Source organism: Drosophila serrata, unplaced genomic scaffold, assembly GCF_035046125.1.
Source record: "Drosophila serrata isolate PLE 108 unplaced genomic scaffold, ASM3504612v1 contig_47, whole genome shotgun sequence".
Lineage (NCBI taxonomy): Eukaryota > Metazoa > Arthropoda > Insecta > Diptera > Drosophilidae > Drosophila > Drosophila serrata.
This window is the reverse complement of record NW_028256945.1, coordinates 182,770-206,139: the sequence shown is the minus strand read 5'-3', so window position 1 is coordinate 206,139 and position 23,370 is coordinate 182,770. Positions and strand designations below refer to the sequence as shown.

General features: G+C 33.1%; 2 long non-coding RNA genes across 2 annotated transcripts; both read left to right on the top strand.

Annotated features, from left to right (window-relative positions):
• The first annotated feature begins 231 nt into the window (after positions 1-231).
• On the top strand, positions 232-8,586 carry LOC110189585 (uncharacterized). The gene is made up of 2 exons (XR_002319957.2): positions 232-7,843; positions 7,903-8,586. It is a non-coding gene; the product is annotated as an uncharacterized LOC110189585 (long non-coding RNA).
• Positions 8,587-11,795: 3,209 nt separating this feature from the next.
• Positions 11,796-22,260, top strand: LOC110189587 (uncharacterized). The gene is made up of 6 exons (XR_015272547.1): positions 11,796-12,291; positions 12,351-13,497; positions 16,252-17,050; positions 17,110-17,248; positions 20,725-21,501; positions 21,561-22,260. It is a non-coding gene; the product is annotated as an uncharacterized LOC110189587 (long non-coding RNA).
• Positions 22,261-23,370: the final 1,110 nt, after the last annotated feature.

Here is a 23,370-nt window from a genome sequence, read left to right as displayed (position 1 = left end):
ATAAGTGGTGTAACAGACTCGACATTCTTATATACATATATATATGATATATATATATGTATGTAGATGTATTCTTACCTCAGGGTTTACGAATTATGTACATACATATATATACATACATATAGTGAAGTGTTTTAATATTGTGAGTCGAACTAATGTCCCGTCAGTTGACTAAGGACAACGCTAAGTTGAATTAAAACAAACGAATATTCCGCTTCACGTCTTTATTCAATTGATCTCAGCTTAAGACTAAATTAATGTGACAAAAATCTTACTTCTACTGCCCTTTGTTTACAAAAGTTGGGGAGCGAGATTGCCCGCTTGGGATATTGATTGAAGAATTATTTATGTTATTGAGAAGGAGCATTGCTTGCTCCGGATGTGGATTGTTTACATTGGTTCAGCGTGGGATCGCCTACGCTGCAGATTCATATTTCTTGGAACATAACAGAATTTGTGAATATGTCACTTCCCTCCCCTTAAAAGGGTTGCCTATGATTGGGCTGGCATTTCAGGGTACAATGCAGGCAATTGGTTTTGTGCCGGTTCTATTTCTTGTTGTGGTTCTTGATTATTTTTTGCTTGTTTTCTAAATTTTGTATATAAAAAGGTAAGTGGATTTTGTGTATACAATTTTGATAGGACAACAAAAATAATAAGAACGATAACAACTAATATTATAATTACGTAAAGTGTGGTATTATTTTCTGAAATTAGTTTTAAAACGTCATTATGTTCTACTATTTTTATCTTAGTAACATTAATCGGTGAATACAATGCTGTTAAATCAAATTCTGGACTTAACGAATTTTCGCTTAAAATAACATTTCCAATTTTAACTCTACATTGTTTTATTCTAATAATTTTGCTTCCATTTATTTTAATATCGCCATTTAATTCTTGACAATTTTGTTCGATTGTAGTTTCAGTTAGATTCCATGTAAGTATAATATTTGGTTCTACATATTGAATCATTTCTTTTGTAGGAGTTGGTATAAAATTACAAATTGGATTTTTACGCTTAATTATATTTTTAATGCATTCATTATTAACTTCTTTATTGTCTTGATTATAAATTTTATTCTTATCTTCAAAATATGATTGTTGATCTGAATAGTCTAACTGATATCCATTATGGTCGGGATAAGGAATTATTTTAATGGTGTTAATGGTTTTGTGGTTAATAGGGATATGTGAAATAAGTAACAATTCGTTATTTTTGTAGTCAATCCACGTAGATGTTTTGATTAAAAGTATATTTTGGCTGTTAATGCGTTCTAGTTTGTCGTAATTGAGTAACTTTGGGTTAAAAAGTCCAAGACGTGAAAGTTGCATGCCCATTTCGATGTCTTCAATGTACTCAATAAATTGCATGAGTTCATAAACAAGTGTGTCAATACTATTGCGGTTATTTTGGTAGTTAGTAAGTTTCTCTAGTCCTTCATTCACAAACTTTATGACATCATTTAATTTATGAAGTTGAATTGAATTTTCTGCAATTATGTCAATTTTTTTGTTAATGTTTACCCTATCATTTTCATCAAGTGTGCCAAAAAGAAATTTAAAAGATGAACCTATTATGTCAAATAGTCCACGTTTCTGCCTATTTTGCTGATGAATAGTTATACCATTTAATTCTTTTAGTAGTTTATTGTATAAATATTTCATTCTGGGCGAGTCTTTAATTTTGTTACCAAAAGATTCAGTGATAATATTGATTTCTGTTAGATTAATTCTTAAACAGTGATGTTCATATACTACCGGTATTTGAATTGGAACGCTTGAGAAGAGTAAATAGCCAAGATCGGAATCTGTGTTGGTTATTTGAATTTGTTGAGTGTGGCCCGTGGTGAATAAGAGAAATAACATCATCGTGCAGAAGATTCCTGTGGAAGTTTAACGGCATTAGTTTTCTTTTGTTTCTTAAATTGTGTTTTGTAGTATTGGGTTTCCCTATTTCGATTAATAATTTTGTAATGGTCTTCGTCTATTTTTTTTACATTTTTATTAGCTTTAAATGGATTTTCTAATTTTCCCTTTTGAAGTGGACCTTTTCTGTATCTAGTGTCAATGTTAAATTCCTGTCGATCTTCATTTATTTTATCTATTTTCCTTTCTTTAATATTTTGAGTGTTTAATATTGGATGTCCAGCGTATAAGAATATTTGAGCAGGTGTTTGTCCAGTGGTGTCATGTTTTATTTTATGATTGTATGTGTAAAGAATTGTCTCTATCTTGCTTAATTTTACTTCTTCATCATCGGATGAGTTGATTATTCGGATTTTTTCATTTATTGTCTTATGTAGTCTTTCGACGTCTGCTACACCGGTTTTTGCCGTGTTAAGTTGTAATTCAATTCCTTCTGCTTCAAGCCATCGCTTTAGAGTCAAGCTGGTGAAAGCTCCGTCTCTGTCTGCCTTTAGTAATTTGGGTTTACCTAACTGATTAAAAATGCGCATTAGTGCGTTCCTGCATTCTATCCAATCCTTTGATTTAATATGTTCAAGTGTAGCGAATTTTGAATAAATGTCAATGCAACTGATGTAATGTTTTCCCTCAGATGAATAAATATCTACCACAAATTTGTCTCGACAATGTTCAGGGTTGGGTGTGATTTTAAGAGGCATTTTGGTATTTCTGTGTTCTGTTTTAGCCAAATTGCATATGTTGCATTCATTTATTATATTCTGAATTAATAGTTGGCTATTTGGAAAAAAGTGATTTTCTTTGAATAATTTAGTCATTTTCTGTATACCTGGATGTAAAAGTTTTTCATGTGATTGAAGTATAATTTCTTTGAATTCGGCGTATGAACAAACATTCTTTAATAAGTGGAGGCTGCGAATTACTTTAGTGTAAGTGGTATTAATAATTTCTCTGTGTGCTCTTTGAATGATTTCAAAATCTACATCGCTTTCAATATGAATAGTAATGTTTCTATGAATAAAATGATCAAGTAAAATTTGTTTGGCTTTGTCGAGTGTCATTACATTATATTGAATTGTTGTAATGGAGTTACCGAATATTGTTGAATGCTCTACTTTATTGTTATCGGATTTAATGAAAATTATTTGTTTTTTGAAATAGTTTATTGGTTTTTCTGTTAAATGAATTAGGTTACTATTATCTTCTTCTGCACTATGTTGAGTAACTTCACTATGGTGATTTTCTTCAATTTTAATTCTTGATAATGCATCGGCAACTGAATTTTCTTTCCCTTTAATATAGTCTATTTTAAATTGGTATTCGTTTAACTTGGCTTTCCATCTTTGTAACTTGGCATTTGGTTCTTTTAAAGTATGCAGCCATCTAAGAGGTTGATGGTCACTAGCAATGAGAAAATGTCGTCCTAGTAAATAATGTCGAAAAGTTTTAGTGGCCCAAACAATGGCAAGTAATTCCTTTTCGATAGCACTGTAATTTAATTCATGTTCATTAAGTGTTCTGCTAATAAAGGATATAGGATGACCATTTTGAGAAAGTACGGCTCCAAGGGCTAGATTACTGGCATCTGTGGTTAAAGTGAATTTTTTTTCGAAATCGGGTAATTGGAGAATTGGTTCTCTAATTATTAATGTTTTAAGTTTTTTGAATGCTTCTATGTAGTCGATATTTTGTGTATCTATTTTTGCTCCTTTTTTTAAACATTTGGTCATTGGTTTTGCTATGTCTGCGTAGTTTGGGATAAATTTACGATAATAACCGGTTAATCCAAGGAAAGCTCTGATCTCTTTTACTTTTGTTGGAATTGGATATGAAACTATGGCTTTAACTTTAAGGGGGTTTGGTTTTATACCATTGGGGGTTACGATGTGACCAAGAAAACTAGCTTCCTTTTTTAAGAATTCACATTTGTCTAACTGTAACTTTAAATTTGCTTCTGCAAGTTTGGAAAAAACTAGCTGTAATGAATTTAAATGTTCGGTAAGGGATGTGGAAAAAATTATTATGTCATCTAAATACACTAAACAGTGTTTATTAAGCAACGGTCGAAGGATATTATTCATACACCTTTGAAAAGTAGCAGGTGCATTTCTAAGGCCAAATGGCATTCGAAGGTATTCGTAATGACCGCTTTTGGTGGAGAATGCAGTTTTAGGTATTGATTCTGAGTCCATTTCTATTTGATGAAATCCCTTTGCCAAATCGATAGTTGTAAAATATTGGCATTTACCTAGTTTACCAAGGATTTCGTCCATGTTTGGTATTGGATATCTGTCGGGAATAGTTATTTCATTTAGCTTTCTATAATCAATTACTACTCTATACTTAATTTTTCCAGATGCATCAGGTTTTTTGGGTACTACCCAGGTAGGACTATTGTATGGTGAATTACTTTCCCTAATTAATCCCTGATTAAGCATTTCCTGTACTTGGTTATCAACTTCAATTTCGTGAGCTTGAGCAAGTGGGTACTGTTTTGAATAAATTGGGGAGTTATGTGTTGTATTTAGTACGTGTTTAATGGTATTTGTAAATGTTAGATTGTCTCCTTCTTCATATTGAAGATTTTTGAATTTATTTAATAAACCTTTCAACCTTGAAGTTTCCTCCTGATTTAGGTGATCTAATCGAAATAATCCGAAATCAATTTTTTTTGTTGATGCCTGAGGTGATTTTTTAATTGGTTCTATTGGCTTTTGGATATAAAAATTTTGGTTCTTTTCTGACTTTGAAGTTATTAATTTATATGTTTTATCAAAAAGGGTAACTGTACTATTTTTGTAATTTATAATTGATTGTGCATTTTTCAACAATTTTCTGCCAATTAGTATATCATAATTATTAGAAAAATTGTGTACATAAAATGGTTCAGTTGTTTTAAAAATACTATTGCTGGGTAACATAATTAAATTGTTCAATGTAATGGGGCCATTTGATGTCAAAACTTCGCATATAGTATTTTGAATAGGAAGGCAAAATATATTTTTATTGATCATATTTATTGTGGATCCTGTGTCTATAAGGCAATTGTATGTGCAACCTTTGTATGCTATTTCTATGTATTGGTGTTGTCCGGGGCTGTTAACCGAAAATTTTCGTTTGGTTCTGAGCTATTTAGATTTTGTTCATCTTTATTTTGGGTGTATTGGACCTGTTGTTGCTGTTGTTGTTCATTAATCAACCTATGGTATTGATTGTGGTCATAATACTGTTGTTCATAATAATTAGGTTGTATTTCTTCGTATTCGTGTTCGTGTGCGTCTTGAAATCTCAATTCGTCAATAGACATTTTGGTTTGTTCACTGTCCGATGGTCTTAGTCGTTTGGTAACCGGAAAGTTAGTATTTTTTGATGTAGAGGGTTGTTGTTGTTGGGGGTATGTATTTCCTTTAAAATGTGCTGTTTGAGGATTTTGAATTTTATTTGAATATTGTGGAAAAGGATTTTTGTGAGTAAATGGTTGTGTGTTCATGTATTGGTTGGGTCCGAAATGATTTGGCCACATAGTTTGGTTGTTAGGTATCTGTTGTGTATAGGTGGGTCTAAACGATTGTGTGTATTGATTAAAATTAGGTTGGAATGGTTGAGAATATTGTGGGTAACTTGGTCGATATTGGGTTTGTGTATTTGTATTGAATTTGTGTGGTTTAGAATTTTGATTAGGGTTTGAGTTTTTATTACGATTTTCTGGAATTTTATTTAATTCAAAATTAACATGTTCTTCATATATTCCCTCATTTTGTGCGATAGTGATTAATGATCTTAAGTCTTCAATGTTATGATGAGCCAAAATAGTGAATAATTGTATTGGTAATTTTCTGATCAATATTTTAATGGAATCTTTAATCGCCTGAAGATAAATAAGAAAGTCTGGCTGGTTACCTTCTAGATGCAATTTCGAAATTAGTATTTGACGTCGTCTTTCTGCTTCTTCGCAGAATGCTCTCAGATTTCCCTTGTAAGGTGTCTCCCTGAAGTTCTCCAGTAGTTTGTAGTTCGGTGTTTGGGGTTTAAATTCTGCAACTAGTCTCGATCTAAGGGTAGGCCAATCTTCAATGTTCGGAAGGCCCAATGATCGTGTTACGTGTCCGTCCAAGTTTCTTTCGATGGCTCCAAGAAGAATCCTCTGTTGTCGCACATCATTAGTTTGGTAGAGTGAAATTACATAGTCCACTCTGCTGACGAAAGTGTAGAGAGTTTCTGGATCACCCTTAAAAGGCATGATGTCTTTTAGTTGCCGACGAGCTTCAGCAAGGTTGTTGTCGCTTAGTGCAACGATTTGGGGTGCGGCGATAACTGGTTGTGCCATTGTTACAGTAAATTTGTTGTTATAGTAAAATAACAATTTATTTTAGTTTATTTTTTATTTCACTTTTTAAAGTTGAAGTGTTTGTTTAAATTAATTTTCTTAAAATTTATTTGTTATTAACTTTTAGGTGCCGTTGGACTTATTGTGTTTTTGTTTTGTTTTGTTCTTCCACTTTTTGTTGGACAACCGAATTGGAATTATAATCCAAGTTGAAGTGTTTTAAAACGTTTGCGTAATTATTGTTCGAGAACTGAATTATAAAATTTAATTTATTTTTCACTCGAGGTTCTTTTTTTCGGATACTTTTTGTATCCTACCGACTGCGCCAGTGAAGTGTTTTAATATTGTGAGTCGAACTAATGTCCCGTCAGTTGACTAAGGACAACGCTAAGTTGAATTAAAACAAACGAATATTCCGCTTCACGTCTTTATTCAATTGATCTCAGCTTAAGACTAAATTAATGTGACAAAAATCTTACTTCTACTGCCCTTTGTTTACAAAAGTTGGGGAGCGAGATCGCCCGCTTGGGATATTGATTGAAGAATTATTTATGTTATTGAGAAGGAGCATTGCTTGCTCCGGATGTGGATTGTTTACATTGGTTCAGCGTGGGATCGCCTACGCTGCAGATTCATATTTCTTGGAACATAACAGAATTTGTGAATATGTCACTATATATATAAAAACAAGAAAGGAATCTATTTTTGATACGCTGAAGTGTGTATCCTTTGCAGATTGCAGTTCAAATATTAATAATTCATAAACTTTAAATTATGTATAATGTATTAATATTATATTTACAGTTTTATTCATACCCTGCAATACAGATTGTCATCAATAGGCCACTGTCATGAACATGTCATCAACGCGCCGACTGCGACCGAGGCGACTTCTACCGAGTCGACCCTCTGCCGACTGCGACTTTTACTACGACCTTCTGCCCACGATACAGTTACGGCGGTAGTCTAAACGGCAGTCGTCGGCAGTACCATGGCCCGGCCGTTGAGAAATTTGTTGATGAAACATCGATGAATTTTTGATAAAACAGCGTTAAACATCGATGGATTGATGATGAATTTGTTGATGAATCATCGATTTATTGTTGATGAATTTTTATTGATGACAGCCTAGGACATGCCCATGTTAAATAAATCAATGACTGTTGATGAAACGTTGATGAATTACTGATGACAGTTACTGCATGGCAGTTTTGCATTTTCTCTACATTTAAGGATAGAACAGATATGCTATATAGTCGTCAGATTTTAATAAAAACAAGAAGTTTTCTAAGTTCGGAACGCCGAAGTTTATATACTGTTGCAGATAGAGCTTTGATGACTAGGAATTAATACCATATAAATTATGTATATATACCTATGTTAAAAAAAAACAATGAAGAAATGTCTGCTTTCATTTCTTTAACATATGTATGTATATGTACATATTATATTTACAGTTTTGCACATCCTCTATATCTAATAGAGGTGGAGAAACATCGATGACATCGATGTTTTCGAAACATCGATGCTTGGCGGGGCAACATCGATGTTTTTCCATCTCTAGGGCACATAGAGGAAGACATTTGAATTGTAAGTACATATCTCATTTAATCTCATTATAAATTATTAACAGAATATTGTTATTTTAGTTATACTTGTTGGTGGTGTTGACGTGAGTGTGGTGGTACTTAAACATGGACAGGTTTTTGAACCACCTTTAATTTCACTACGAAAAACGAAGACACACTGAAGCAAAACCCGGCTGCTTTGACTGCCGAACTGACCTTCGTAAGTGTATCGTGGGCAGTGTCAGGCAAAAGAATACAATTTCTTAACTCGACTCTACTCTAGCGAATTTTTCCAGTGGGCAAATAGTATTTCACTTATTAAAATTAAACAATGGATCTTTGTCATAAAATATATATAATTAAAAGGTTGTATTTACACTTTAAGATATAATTTAATTGGTTTCAAAAAAAATTTAAGTCCCAATGCATAATGCTGATAATAATTGTTTACTAATAATGTTGAGGAATGTGAATTTTAGTAATTACAGAAATATCGTCAATGTATCGCAATACTTAAAAGGAACTACACAAAAATAGTAAGAAACTGAATTCTTGACCAGCTAATTTAAAATTTGTATGTTAACAGTATAAAAAATCGAGAAAAATGATCGCAAAAATTATAGAAATCGGAGTCTTAAAATCTATTAATAAGTAATTGCATATCCAAGTTGTTTAACTTAAATATAATGTACTATATAATTTTATGAATGAAAGTATTTTTATGAATTAGATTATATTAAAAATCAATGTGAACTTTAGATGAATCCACAGGAAGACTCTTTAAATGAAAAAATTTTATATTTATATGGTGTTATATTGTATTTTATATGGTGTTCCGAGTGTGCCGATTTCCATTCCCAAATACAGCAGAATTTCCCTTGAAATTCTACCAATAACTTATGATGATCACGAAATGTATGCCAGTGATCTTATAAACCTTTTAATTCATTTTTGACTTTATAAAAGGTAATAATATTTTTAATGTCAAACGCTCAGGTCTGCAATTTCTTGAAAATATTAAATTAATATGTTAAAATTGTCTAAAAATAATATTATAATATAATATATAATATTCATTTTGAATTTTATTACATGGAGGAAAATTTTGTTGTGCTAAACTTTGTAAAAAAAAAGAAAGCCACACTGGCATATCATTAATTTAGTGGATATTTTCACCGACATCAGAGTCGCAAGACAACTAAGGAATTTATCTCGGAACACCTGAATGAGTGAGGCAAATAATTTAGATCGTTTATTAGTAAGCAACGTTTTAAAGGCCTGTACAGCGACACAAAATTAAAATACTAGAAGGTTGCGTGACGTTAGAGACTCCTAACGCCATTGTGAAAAAGAATTAAAAACTTAATAAAACAGGCTGTTCTTGTCTATGCCTCTTGCACTCACTTTCTGCTCTACATAAATATTTCAAATTATGGACTTGGCCATGAATAAAATTGTGCGTCAGAGTCGGATTCTGAAGTTCAGAAGAGCTAATACAATTCATATCATTAAATTGATAGACGAAATTATAAAATTTTTGGGACTTTGGCAATTATATTAATTTGTAAAGAATATAGAGAGAGGGGGCAATCAAGGACAAAATATCGATCTCGAAAGTCTCGATGCAACTGCCACAGGTTGTTCAACATTTAAGCACTTGTCAGGTCGCTGTCGTGGACTATGTTGAATGACATTGGATATCGGTTTCCAGTCTTATCCGGGGCTGACCCAATGGGATCGCCGAAGAAGTACATAGGTATGGCCTCTGGTACCACCATGTTCCTTCCTAAAACGGACTCCAATTCATACTTGCCTATCAGAGCCAGTATCCCATTATTCAAGTTCCTTGTACAGGTGCTCGGGTGCTCTTATTAACAAGTCTGGAAGCTGTCAAAGGGAGGCGCCGCAAGATTGCATGCAATTGCTTAGGGACAAATATTATTATTTAAAAACCAAGCATCAAATGTTGAACGTGTCTTATGTTAAAAACAAGAAAGGAAGCTATCTTCGGCACGCCGAAGTTTATATACCAGATAGAATTTCTATGACTAAGAATCTATACAATATAAATTATATATATTTAGGTAAAAAACAATGAAGTAATACCTGCTTTCATTTCATTCACCTATACATATTATATTTGCAGTTTTACATTCACAGATTTGCATTTTTCCTCTACATCAAATCGTTTGTATGGCACCGATTCTCATGAAATTTGACACAAAATTTAAGACTTATATAAAATGGCTATACCTCAAATTTGAAAATCTGTTGAAAACTGAAAAAGTTATAATATTTATTTGTATTAAATTATGGGAGCTATATAATATAGTAGTCCGATTTTCATAAAATTGTACATAAAATTGTAGAATAATATGAAATGACTATATCTCAATTTTGATTAAATTCTGTTGAAAACTGAAAATGTTATAAATTTTAATTGAATTAATTTCTCGATCGTTCCCATGGGAGCTATAAATTTTACACAAAATTGAAGAATAATAAACTGGCTAATTTTTTTCGTACAAATGTTCCGATCATTCCTATGGCAGCTATATGATATAGTCGTCCGATCCGGCCCGTTCCGACATATATACGAGTGAGAGTACTTAGAAGGCTAACTACAAAGTTTCATTCAGATAGCTTAAAAACTGAGAGACTAGTTTGCGTAGAAACGGACAGACGGACATGGCTAGATCGACTCGGCTGTTGATCCTGATCAAGAATATATATACTTTATATGGTCGGAGGTGCCTCCTTCACTGCGTTGCAAACTTCTGACTGAAATTATAATACCCTGCAAGGGTATACTTAAACTTTTCAGAACCTACATATACATATATACATACTAGGAAACTCGGCGAACTCCGTTTTGCCACCAGATGGCTTCCTATTATGTAACATTTCGTTTGGTGATTAAAAAATGAAGGATTTTTTTTGTTTTATATTTGAAAAGTAACGGATCCAGTTTAACTTTTCCACTTTTGAACTTTAACGCATTGCAATATCGGCATAAAGTCGTCATTGGTCCAATATCTAAATTTTCATAATCACTATAGTTCTCAGTGAGATCATATATGCCAATCGATTGTATGATGCCAATGATCTTCGTGTCCTCACGCGATGCCTTAATAGGGCATTTTCTCTTATTGTATTTTGTCTTAAGTTCTGTAAATAGACTTGATGATGATATTCGTTTGCGCGCGGTCATTTTATACTATAGCCTCAAATGCACGATCAACATAATTAACACATTTCATCTTACTACCTTAAAGATAAATGGCTACAATTTATTTTTTTTATTGGTTTGTAGTAAATGCTACATACATACATGTATATCAGCGATGGATTTATCGAACTGGATAAAAAGTATCCTATGTCTGTCTCCTGGCTCTAGCTACCCCCTACCAATTTTCACCCAAATCTCTGCTGCCGTTTTTGAGTTATAAGTGGTGTAACAGACTCGACATTCTTATATACATATATATATATATATATATATGTATGTAGATGTATTCTTACCTCAGGGTTTACGAATTATGTACATACATATCTATACATACATATATATAAAAACAAGAAAGGAATCTATTTTTGATACGCTGAAGTGTGTATCCTTTGCAGATTGCAGTTCAAATATTAATAATTCATAAACTTTAAATTATGTATAATGTATTAATATTATATTTACAGTTTTATTCATACCCTGCAATACCGATTGTCATCAATAGGCCACTGTCATGAACATGTCATCAACGCGCCGACTGCGACCGAGGCGACTTCTACCGAGTCGACCCTCTGCCGACTGCGACTTTTACTACGACCTTCTGCCCACGATACACTTACGGCGGTAGTCTAAACGGCAGTCGTCGGCAGTACCATGGCCCGGCCGTTGAGAAATTTGTTGATGAAACATCGATGAATTTTTGATAAAACAGCGTTAAACATCGATGGATTGATGATGAATTTGTTGATGAATTTTTATTGATGACAGCCTAGGACATGCCCATGTTAAATAAATCAATGACTGTTGATGAAACGTTGATGAATTACTGATGACAGTTACTGCATGGCAGTTTTGCATTTTCTCTACATTTAAGGATAGAACAGCTATGCTATATAGTCGTCCGATTTTAATAAAAACAAGAAGTTTTCTAAGTTCGGAACGCCGAAGTTTATATTCTGTTGCAGATAGAGCTTTGATGACTAGGAATTAATACCATATAAATTATGTATATATACCTATGTTAAAAAAAACAATGAAGAAATGTCTGCTTTCATTTCTTTAACATATGTATGTATATGTACATATTATATTTACAGTTTTACATTTACAGTTTTGCACATCCTCTATATCTAATAGAGGTGGAGAAACATCGATGACATCGATGTTTTCGAAACATCGATGCTTGGCGGGGCAACATCGATGTTTTTCCATCTCTAGGGCACATAGAGGAAGACATTTGAATTGTAAGTACATATCTCATTTAATCTCATTATAAATTATTAACAGAATATTGTTATTTTAGTTATACTTGTTGGTGGTGTTGACGTGAGTGTGGTGGTACTTAAACATGGACAGGTTTTTGAACCACCTTTAATTTCACTACGAAAAACGAAGACACACTGAAGCAAAACCCGGCTGCTTTGACTGCCGAACTGACCTTCGTAAGTGTATCGTGGGCAGTGTCAGGCAAAAGAATACAATTTCTTAACTCGACTCTACTCTAGCGAATTTTTCCAGTGGGCAAATAGTATTTCACTTATTAAAATTAAACAATGGATCTTTGTCATAAAATATATATAATTAAAAGGTTGTATTTACACTTTAAGATATAATTTAATTGGTTTCAAAAAAAATTTAAGTCCCAATGCATAATGCTGATAATAATTGTTTACTAATAATGTTGAGGAATGTGAATTTTAGTAATTACAGAAATATCGTCAATGTATCGCAATACTTAAAAGGAACTACACAAAAATAGTAAGAAACTGAATTCTTGACCAGCTAATTTAAAATTTGTATGTTAACAGTATAAAAAATCGAGAAAAATGATCGCAAAAATTATAGAAATCGGAGTCTTAAAATCTATTAATAAGTAATTGCATATCCAAGTTGTTTAACTTAAATATAATGTACTATATAATTTTATGAATGAAAGTATTTTTATGAATTAGATTATATTAAAAATCAATGTGAACTTTAGATGAATCCACGGGAAGACTCTTTGAATGAAAAAATTTTATATTTATATGGTGTTATATTGTATTTTATATGGTGTTCCGAGTGTGCCGATTTCCATTCCCAAATACAGCAGAATTTCCCTTGAAATTCTACCAATAACTTATGATGATCACGAAATGTATGCCAGTGATCTTATAAACCTTTTAATTCATTTTTGACTTTATAAAAGGTAATAATATTTTTAATGTCAAACGCTCAGGTCTGCAATTTCTTGAAAATATTAAATTAATATGTTAAAATTGTCTAAAAATAATATTATAATATAATATATAATATTCATTTTGAATTTTATTACATGGAGGAAAATTTTGTTGTGCTAAACTTTGTAAAAAAAAGAAAGCCACACTGGCATATCATTAATTTAGTGGATATTTTCACCGACATCAGAGTCGCAAGACAACTAAGGAATTTATCTCGGAACACCTGAATGAGTGAGGCAAATAATTTAGATCGTTTATTAGTAAGCAACGTTTTAAAGGCCTGTACAGCGACACAAAATTAAAATACTAGAAGGTTGCGTGACGTTAGAGACTCCTAACGCCATTGTGAAAAAGAATTAAAAACTTAATAAAACAGGCTGTTCTTGTCTATGCCTCTTGCACTCACTTTCTGCTCTACATAAATATTTCAAATTATGGACTTGGACATGAATAAAATTGTGCGTCAGAGTCGGATTCTGAAGTTCAGAAGAGCTAATACAATTCATATCATTAAATTGATAGACGAAATTATAAAATTTTTGGGACTTTGGCAATTATATTAATTTGTAAAGAATATAGAGAGAGGGGGCAATCAAGGACAAAATATCGATCTCGAAAGTCTCGATGCAACTGCCACAGGTTGTTCAACATTTAAGCACTTGTCAGGTCGCTGTCGTGGACTATGTTGAATGACATTGGATATCGGTTTCCAGTCTTATCCGGGGCTGACCCAATGGGATCGCCGAAGAAGTACATAGGTATGGCCTCTGGTACCACCATGTTCCTTCCTAAAACGGACTCCAATTCATACTTGCCTATCAGAGCCAGTATCCCATTATTCAAGTTCCTTGTACAGGTGCTCAGGTGCTCTTATTAACAAGTCTGGAAGCTGTCAAAGGGAGGCGCCGCAAGATTGCATGCAATTGCTTAGGGACAAATATTATTATTTAAAAACCAAGCATCAAATGTTGAACGTGTCTTATGTTAAAAACAAGAAAGGAAGCTATCTTCGGCACGCCGAAGTTTATATACCAGATAGAATTTCTATGACTAAGAATCTATACAATATAAATTATATATATTTAGGTAAAAAACAATGAAGTAATACCTGCTTTCATTTCATTCACCTATACATATTATATTTGCAGTTTTACATTCACAGATTTGCATTTTTCCTCTACATCAAATCGTTTGTATGGCACCGATTCTCATGAAATTTTACACAAAATTTAAGACTTATATAAAATGTCTATACCTCAAATTTGAAAATCTGTTGAAAACTGAAAAAGTTATAATATTTATTTGTATTAAATTATGGGAGCTATATAATATAGTAGTCCGATTTTCATAAAATTGTACATAAAATTGTAGAATAATATGAAATGACTATATCTCAATTTTGATTAAATTCTGTTGAAAACTGAAAATGTTATAAATTTTAATTGAATTAATTTCTCGATCGTTCCCATGGGAGCTATAAATTTTACACAAAATTGAAGAATAATAAACTGGCTAATTTTTTTCGTACAAATGTTCCGATCATTCCTATGGCAGCTATATGATATAGTCGTCCGATCCGGCCCGTTCCGACATATATACGAGTGAGAGTACTCAGAAGGCTAACTACAAAGTTTCATTCAGATAGCTTAAAAACTGAGAGACTAGTTTGCGTAGAAACGGACAGACGGACATGGCTAGATCGACTCGGCTGTTGATCCTGATCAAGAATATATACCATTCGTATACCACCGTATGCAGAATGCTAGTTCCTGGAAAGTTTGTCTTACGCGGAACTTTGGCATTCTTGGTTCTATTCTATGATTGGTCCTCTTAGTTCGTTGTGGCGCGACACAGCTGCGCTGTTAGTTCCCTTTTTCACAGGAATCGTTATAGCGAGGCGTCGCTGTCGCCGTGTGTGGTTCGAAGGCAGTTCTTAGGCAGAACGATCGGGCAGTCTTCAGCGATCGTCAGCCAGGAAAGTCGAAACTCACTCCGCTCGAAAATGGAACGCGACCATGATCGACATATACTTTATATGGTCGGAGGTGCCTCCTTCACTGCGTTGCAAACTTCTGACTGAAAATATAATACCCTGCAAGGGTATACTTAAACTTTTCAGAACCTACATATACATATATACATACTAGGAAACTCGGCGAACTCCGTTTTGCCACCAGATGGCTTCCTATTATGTAACATTTCGTTTGGTGATTAAAAAATGAAGGATTTTTTTTGTTTTATATTTGAAAAGTAACGGATCCAGTTTAACTTTTCCACTTTTGAACTTTAACGCATTGCAATATCGGCATAAAGTCGTCATTGGTCCAATATCTAAATTTTCATAATCACTATAGTTCTCAGTGAGATCATATATGCCAATCGATTGTATGATGCCAATGATCTTCGTGTCCTCACGCGATGCCTTAATAGGGCATTTTCTCTTATTGTATTTTGTCTTAAGTTCTGTAAATAGACTTGATGATGATATTCGTTTGCGCGCGGTCATTTTATACTATAGCCTCAAATGCACGATCAACATAATTAACACATTTCATCTTACTACCTTAAAGATAAATGGCTACAATTTATTTTTTTATTGGTTTGTAGTAAATGCTACATACATATATATCAGCGATGGATTTATCGAACTGGATAAAAAGTATCCTATGTCTGTCTCCTGGCTCTAGCTACCCCCTACCAATTTTCACCCAAATCTCTGCTGCCGTTTTTGAGTTATAAGTGGTGTAACAGACTCGACATTCTTATATACATATATATATATATATATATATATGTATGTAGATGTATTCTTACCTCAGGGTTTACGAATTATGTACATACATATCTATACATACATATATATAAAAACAAGAAAGGAATCTATTTTTGATACGCTGAAGTGTGTATCCTTTGCAGATTGCAGTTCAAATATTAATAATTCATAAACTTTAAATTATGTATAATGTATTAATATTATATTTACAGTTTTATTCATACCCTGCAATACCGATTGTCATCAATAGGCCACTGTCATGAACATGTCATCAACGCGCCGACTGCGACCGAGGCGACTTCTACCGAGTCGACCCTCTGCCGACTGCGACTTTTACTACGACCTTCTGCCCACGATACACTTACGGCGGTAGTCTAAACGGCAGTCGTCGGCAGTACCATGGCCCGGCCGTTGAGAAATTTGTTGATGAAACATCGATGAATTTTTGATAAAACAGCGTTAAACATCGATGGATTGATGATGAATTTGTTGATGAATCATCGATTTATTGTTGATGAATTTTTATTGATGACAGCCTAGGACATGCCCATGTTAAATAAATCAATGACTGTTGATGAAACGTTGATGAATTACTGATGACAGTTACTGCATGGCAGTTTTGCATTTTCTCTACATTTAAGGATAGAACAGCTATGCTATATAGTCGTCCGATTTTAATAAAAACAAGAAGTTTTCTAAGTTCGGAACGCCGAAGTTTATATTCTGTTGCAGATAGAGCTTTGATGACTAGGAATTAATACCATATAAATTATGTATATATACCTATGTTAAAAAAAACAATGAAGAAATGTCTGCTTTCATTTCTTTAACATATGTATGTATATGTACATATTATATTTACAGTTTTACATTTACAGTTTTGCACATCCTCTATATCTAATAGAGGTGGAGAAACATCGATGACATCGATGTTTTCGAAACATCGATGCTTGGCGGGGCAACATCGATGTTTTTCCATCTCTAGGGCACATAGAGGAAGACATTTGAATTGTAAGTACATATCTCATTTAATCTCATTATAAATTATTAACAGAATATTGTTATTTTAGTTATACTTGTTGGTGGTGTTGACGTGAGTGTGGTGGTACTTAAACATGGACAGGTTTTTGAACCACCTTTAATTTCACTACGAAAAACGAAGACACACTGAAGCAAAACCCGGCTGCTTTGACTGCCGAACTGACCTTCGTAAGTGTATCGTGGGCAGTGTCAGGCAAAAGAATACAATTTCTTAACTCGACTCTACTCTAGCGAATTTTTCCAGTGGGCAAATAGTATTTCACTTATTAAAATTAAACAATGGATCTTTGTCATAAAATATATATAATTAAAAGGTTGTATTTACACTTTAAGATATAATTTAATTGGTTTCAAAAAAAATTTAAGTCCCAATGCATAATGCTGATAATAATTGTTTACTAATAATGTTGAGGAATGTGAATTTTAGTAATTACAGAAATATCGTCAATGTATCGCAATACTTAAAAGGAACTACACAAAAATAGTAAGAAACTGAATTCTTGACCAGCTAATTTAAAATTTGTATGTTAACAGTATAAAAAATCGAGAAAAATGATCGCAAAAATTATAGAAATCGGAGTCTTAAAATCTATTAATAAGTAATTGCATATCCAAGTTGTTTAACTTAAATATAATGTACTATATAATTTTATGAATGAAAGTATTTTTATGAATTAGATTATATTAAAAATCAATGTGAACTTTAGATGAATCCACGGGAAGACTCTTTGAATGAAAAAATTTTATATTTATATGGTGTTATATTGTATTTTATATGGTGTTCCGAGTGTGCCGATTTCCATTCCCAAATACAGCAGAATTTCCCTTGAAATTCTACCAATAACTTATGATGATCACGAAATGTATGCCAGTGATCTTATAAACCTTTTAATTCATTTTTGACTTTATAAAAGGTAATAATATTTTTAATGTCAAACGCTCAGGTCTGCAATTTCTTGAAAATATTAAATTAATATGTTAAAATTGTCTAAAAATAATATTATAATATAATATATAATATTCATTTTGAATTTTATTACATGGAGGAAAATTTTGTTGTGCTAAACTTTGTAAAAAAAAAGAAAGCCACACTGGCATATCATTAATTTAGTGGATATTTTCACCGACATCAGAATCGCAAGACAACTAAGGAATTTATCTCGGAACACCTGAATGAGTGAGGCAAATAATTTAGATCGTTTATTAGTAAGCAACGTTTTAAAGGCCTGTACAGCGACACAAAATTAAAATACTAGAAGGTTGCGTGACGTTAGAGACTCCTAACGCCATTGTGAAAAAGAATTAAAAACTTAATAAAACAGGCTGTTCTTGTCTATGCCTCTTGCACTCACTTTCTGCTCTACATAAATATTTCAAATTATGGACTTGGCCATGAATAAAATTGTGCGTCAGAGTCGGATTCTGAAGTTCAGAAGAGCTAATACAATTCATATCATTAAATTGATAGACGAAATTATAAAATTTTTGGGACTTTGGCAATTATATTAATTTGTAAAGAATATAGAGAGAGGGGGCAATCAAGGACAAAATATCGATCTCGAAAGTCTCGATGCAACTGCCACAGGTTGTTCAACATTTAAGCACTTGTCAGGTCGCTGTCGTGGACTATGTTGAATGACATTGGATATCGGTTTCCAGTCTTATCCGGGGCTGACCCAATGGGATCGCCGAAGAAGTACATAGGTATGGCCTCTGGTACCACCATGTTCCTTCCTAAAACGGACTCCAATTCATACTTGCCTATCAGAGCCAGTATCCCATTATTCAAGTTCCTTGTACAGGTGCTCGGGTGCTCTTATTAACAAGTCTGGAAGCTGTCAAAGGGAGGCGCCGCAAGATTGCATGCAATTGCTTAGGGACAAATATTATTATTTAAAAACCAAGCATCAAATGTTGAACGTGTCTTATGTTAAAAACAAGAAAGGAAGCTATCTTCGGCACGCCGAAGTTTATATACCAGATAGAATTTCTATGACTAAGAATCTATACAATATAAATTATATATATTTAGGTAAAAAACAATGAAGTAATACCTGCTTTCATTTCATTCACCTATACATATTATATTTGCAGTTTTACATTCACAGATTTGCATTTTTCCTCTACATCAAATCGTTTGTATGGCACCGATTCTCATGAAATTTGACACAAAATTTAAGACTTATATAAAATGGCTATACCTCAAATTTGAAAATCTGTTGAAAACTGAAAAAGTTATAATATTTATTTGTATTAAATTATGGGAGCTATATAATATAGTAGTCCGATTTTCATAAAATTGTACATAAAATTGTAGAATAATATGAAATGACTATATCTCAATTTTGATTAAATTCTGTTGAAAACTGAAAATGTTATAAATTTTAATTGAATTAATTTCTCGATCGTTCCCATGGGAGCTATAAATTTTACACAAAATTGAAGAATAATAAACTGGCTAATTTTTTTCGTACAAATGTTCCGATCATTCCTATGGCAGCTATATGATATAGTCGTCCGATCCGGCCCGTTCCGACATATATACGAGTGAGAGTACTTAGAAGGCTAACTACAAAGTTTCATTCAGATAGCTTAAAAACTGAGAGACTAGTTTGCGTAGAAACGGACAGACGGACATGGCTAGATCGACTCGGCTGTTGATCCTGATCAAGAATATATATACTTTATATGGTCGGAGGTGCCTCTTTCACTGCGTTGCAAACTTCTGACTGAAATTATAATACCCTGCAAGGGTATACTTAATCTTTTCAGAACCTACATATACATATATACATACTAGGAAACTCGGCGAACTCCGTTTTGCCACCAGATGGCTTCCTATTATGTAACATTTCGTTTGGTGATTAAAAAATGAAGGATTTTTTTTGTTTTATATTTGAAAAGTAACGGATCCAGTTTAACTTTTCCACTTTTGAACTTTAACGCATTGCAATATCGGCATAAAGTCGTCATTGGTCCAATATCTAAATTTTCATAATCACTATAGTTCTCAGTGAGATCATATATGCCAATCGATTGTATGATGCCAATGATCTTCGTGTCCTCACGCGATGCCTTAATAGGGCATTTTCTCTTATTGTATTTTGTCTTAAGTTCTGTAAATAGACTTGATGATGATATTCGTTTGCGCGCGGTCATTTTATACTATAGCCTCAAATGCACGATCAACATAATTAACACATTTCATCTTACTTCCTTAAAGATAAATGGCTACAATTTATTTTTTTATTGGTTTGTAGTAAATGCTACATACATATATATCAGCGATGGATTTATCGAACTGGATAAAAAGTATCCTATGTCTGTCTCCTGGCTCTAGCTACCCCCTACCAATTTTCACCCAAATCTCTGCTGCCGTTTTTGAGTTATAAGTGGTGTAACAGACTCGACATTCTTATATACATATATACATATATATATATATATATGTATGTAGATGTATTCTTACCTCAGGGTTTACGAATTATGTACATACATATCTATACATACATATGTATATATAAAAACAAGAAAGGAATCTATTTTTGATACGCTGAAGTGTCTATCCTTTGCAGATTGCAGTTCAAATATTAATAATTCATAAACTTTAAATTATGTATAATGTATTAATATTATATTTACAGTTTTATTCATACCCTGCAATACCGATTGTCATCAATAGGCCACTGTCATGAACATGTCATCAACGCGCCGACTGCGACCGAGGCGACTTCTACCGAGTCGACCCTCTGCCGACTGCGACTTTTACTACGACCTTCTGCCCACGATACAGTTACGGCGGTAGTCTACACGGCAGTCGTCGGCAGTACCATGGTCCGGCCGTTGAGAAATTTGTTGATGAAACATCGATGAATTTTTGATAAAACAGCGTTAAACATCGATGGATTGATGATGAATCATCGATTTATTGTTGATGAATTTTTATTGATGACAGCCTAGGACATGCCCATGTTAAATAAATCAATGACTGTTGATGAAACGTTGATGAATTACTGATGACAGTTTTGCATTTTCTCTACATTTAAGGATAGAACAGCTATGCTATATAGTCGTCCGATTTTAATAAAAAACAAGAAGTTTTCTAAGTTCGGAACGCCGAAGTTTTATACTGTTGCAGATAGAGCTTTGATGACTAGGAATTAATACCATATAAATTATGTATATATACCTATGTTAAAAAAAACAATGAAGAAATGTCTGCTTTCATTTCTTTAACATATGTACATATGTATATGTACATATTATATTTACAGTTTTACATTTACAGTTTTGCACATCCTCTATATCTAATAGAGGTGGAGAAACATCGATGACATCGATGTTTTCGAAACATCGATGTTTGGCGGGGCAACATCGATGTTTTTCCATCTCTAGGGCACATAGAGGAAGACATTTGAATTGTAAGTACATATCTCATTTAATCTCATTATAAATTATTAACAGAATATTGTTATTTTAGTTATACTTGTTGGTGGTGTTGACGTGAGTGTGGTGGTACTTAAACATGGACAGGTTTTTTAAAAGTAAGTACTAAATATCCGCATTTTTCCTACGTATGTTTATATGTATGCATATTTTCAGAAAAGCATTGTAGATGAATTTCTGCAGAAAAGCATTTTTATACGCATTTCTGCCGAAAAGCACATGCACATTTGCATGTATTTTTGCTTTTGAATATATATTTGTAAATATATATATAGTAGTACTTCGGTATAGTAAAGTAAGCATACTAAGTAAGGATATATAAAGTAAGCATAGTAAGTAAGCAAAGTAAAATAAGAAATAGTATATTAAATTTGTTTTTGTTTTTAGTTTTAATTTACAATATGACAATATGCCAAAGAAGTTAACCATGAATTTTCCTCTAATTTATTTTTTCGTTTTCTTTTTTTAAATAATAAGTGTTTAATAAAATGGATATTTTTTGTTGAAAATTTGACTTTTAATTTTTAAATATTACAAATTAAAATAATGTTCAAATACACTAAAATAACTGCTAATTTTTTTATTTCAAACATCGATGTTTAATCGATGTTTTCGCCGAAAAACATCGAAAACATCGATGTCCGTGAACACCTCTAATATCTAACGATAGTTTGTATGGCAGCTATATGATATAATAAAAAAATTTGACAAAAAATTTAAGACTAATATAAAAATGCTATATCTTAAATTTTATGGAAATCTGTTGAAAACAAAAAAAGGTATAATTTTTAATTGTATTAATTTCTCGATCGTTCCAATGGAAGCTACATACATATTATTACATTAGTGCCTTCTTTTAAGTTGTCTTTCAAAATATTGAGGTAATATCCGTATCCATGATACCCTCGATGAACACCAGGTTACCGACACCAGCGGATGACAAGCATCCCCATACCATCACGCCTCCGCCACCATATTTAACTGTTGGCGCCAAGTTCGGATTTCTCCATACGTGCTGGCGGCCATTAGAGCGATAAATATTAAATTTACTTTCGTCAGAGAAGAGTACCTGATCCCAAAATTCAATTGGCTTGCTCAGATACTCTTTAGCATAGGCCAAACGCTTTTTTTGGTTTATGTTAGGGCTTTCGCCTAACAACACGGCAATGGAAGTTGGCTTAGTGTAGGGCCCTTCTTACGGTCATCGGATGAATATCCTTCCCAAACTCGGTTTTAACATCAGCGGCGATCTGGGAGGATGATGTTTTGGGGCCCACTTTGACCTTTCGGATCACCGCATTGCGTTCTCGGTCACTTAAAGCCTTGTGACGTCCAGATCTAGGTGCGCTCTCCAAACTTCCGGCTCCCTTGTAGCGTTGCACGATGGAAAATCGGCTTAGTTCCATAAATTTGGCTATTTCGCCTTACGATTTGCATTCATTGTGCAGATGAAGAACAATTTTTCTTTGAGCTACGTTGGTTTCCTTTCGTAAACATGCCCGGCAAACAAATTGACGATAATATCATACAATTTGTTTAATTTAACCATTACAAAGGTTAATCGGCGTCGGAACATTCGGAAATTTTTCATATTAAGTTAAGAACAATGTATAATATAAATAAACGGGCTGAAAAGAAAAATAGACTTCACCTGTACAATTCTACAGGCAGATTACCAAAGCTCTCCAGACGCGACCATTATAAAATTTCGATACAAATTGATAAAAACCCGCCAACAACCCTCAGACAGTTGGCTTCGGACCTAAAAAATTATGAGACTGTGAGGAAAGTCCTGAATCTCCACAAATACTCCTCATACATAGCCAGGCAGAAACCAATGCTTT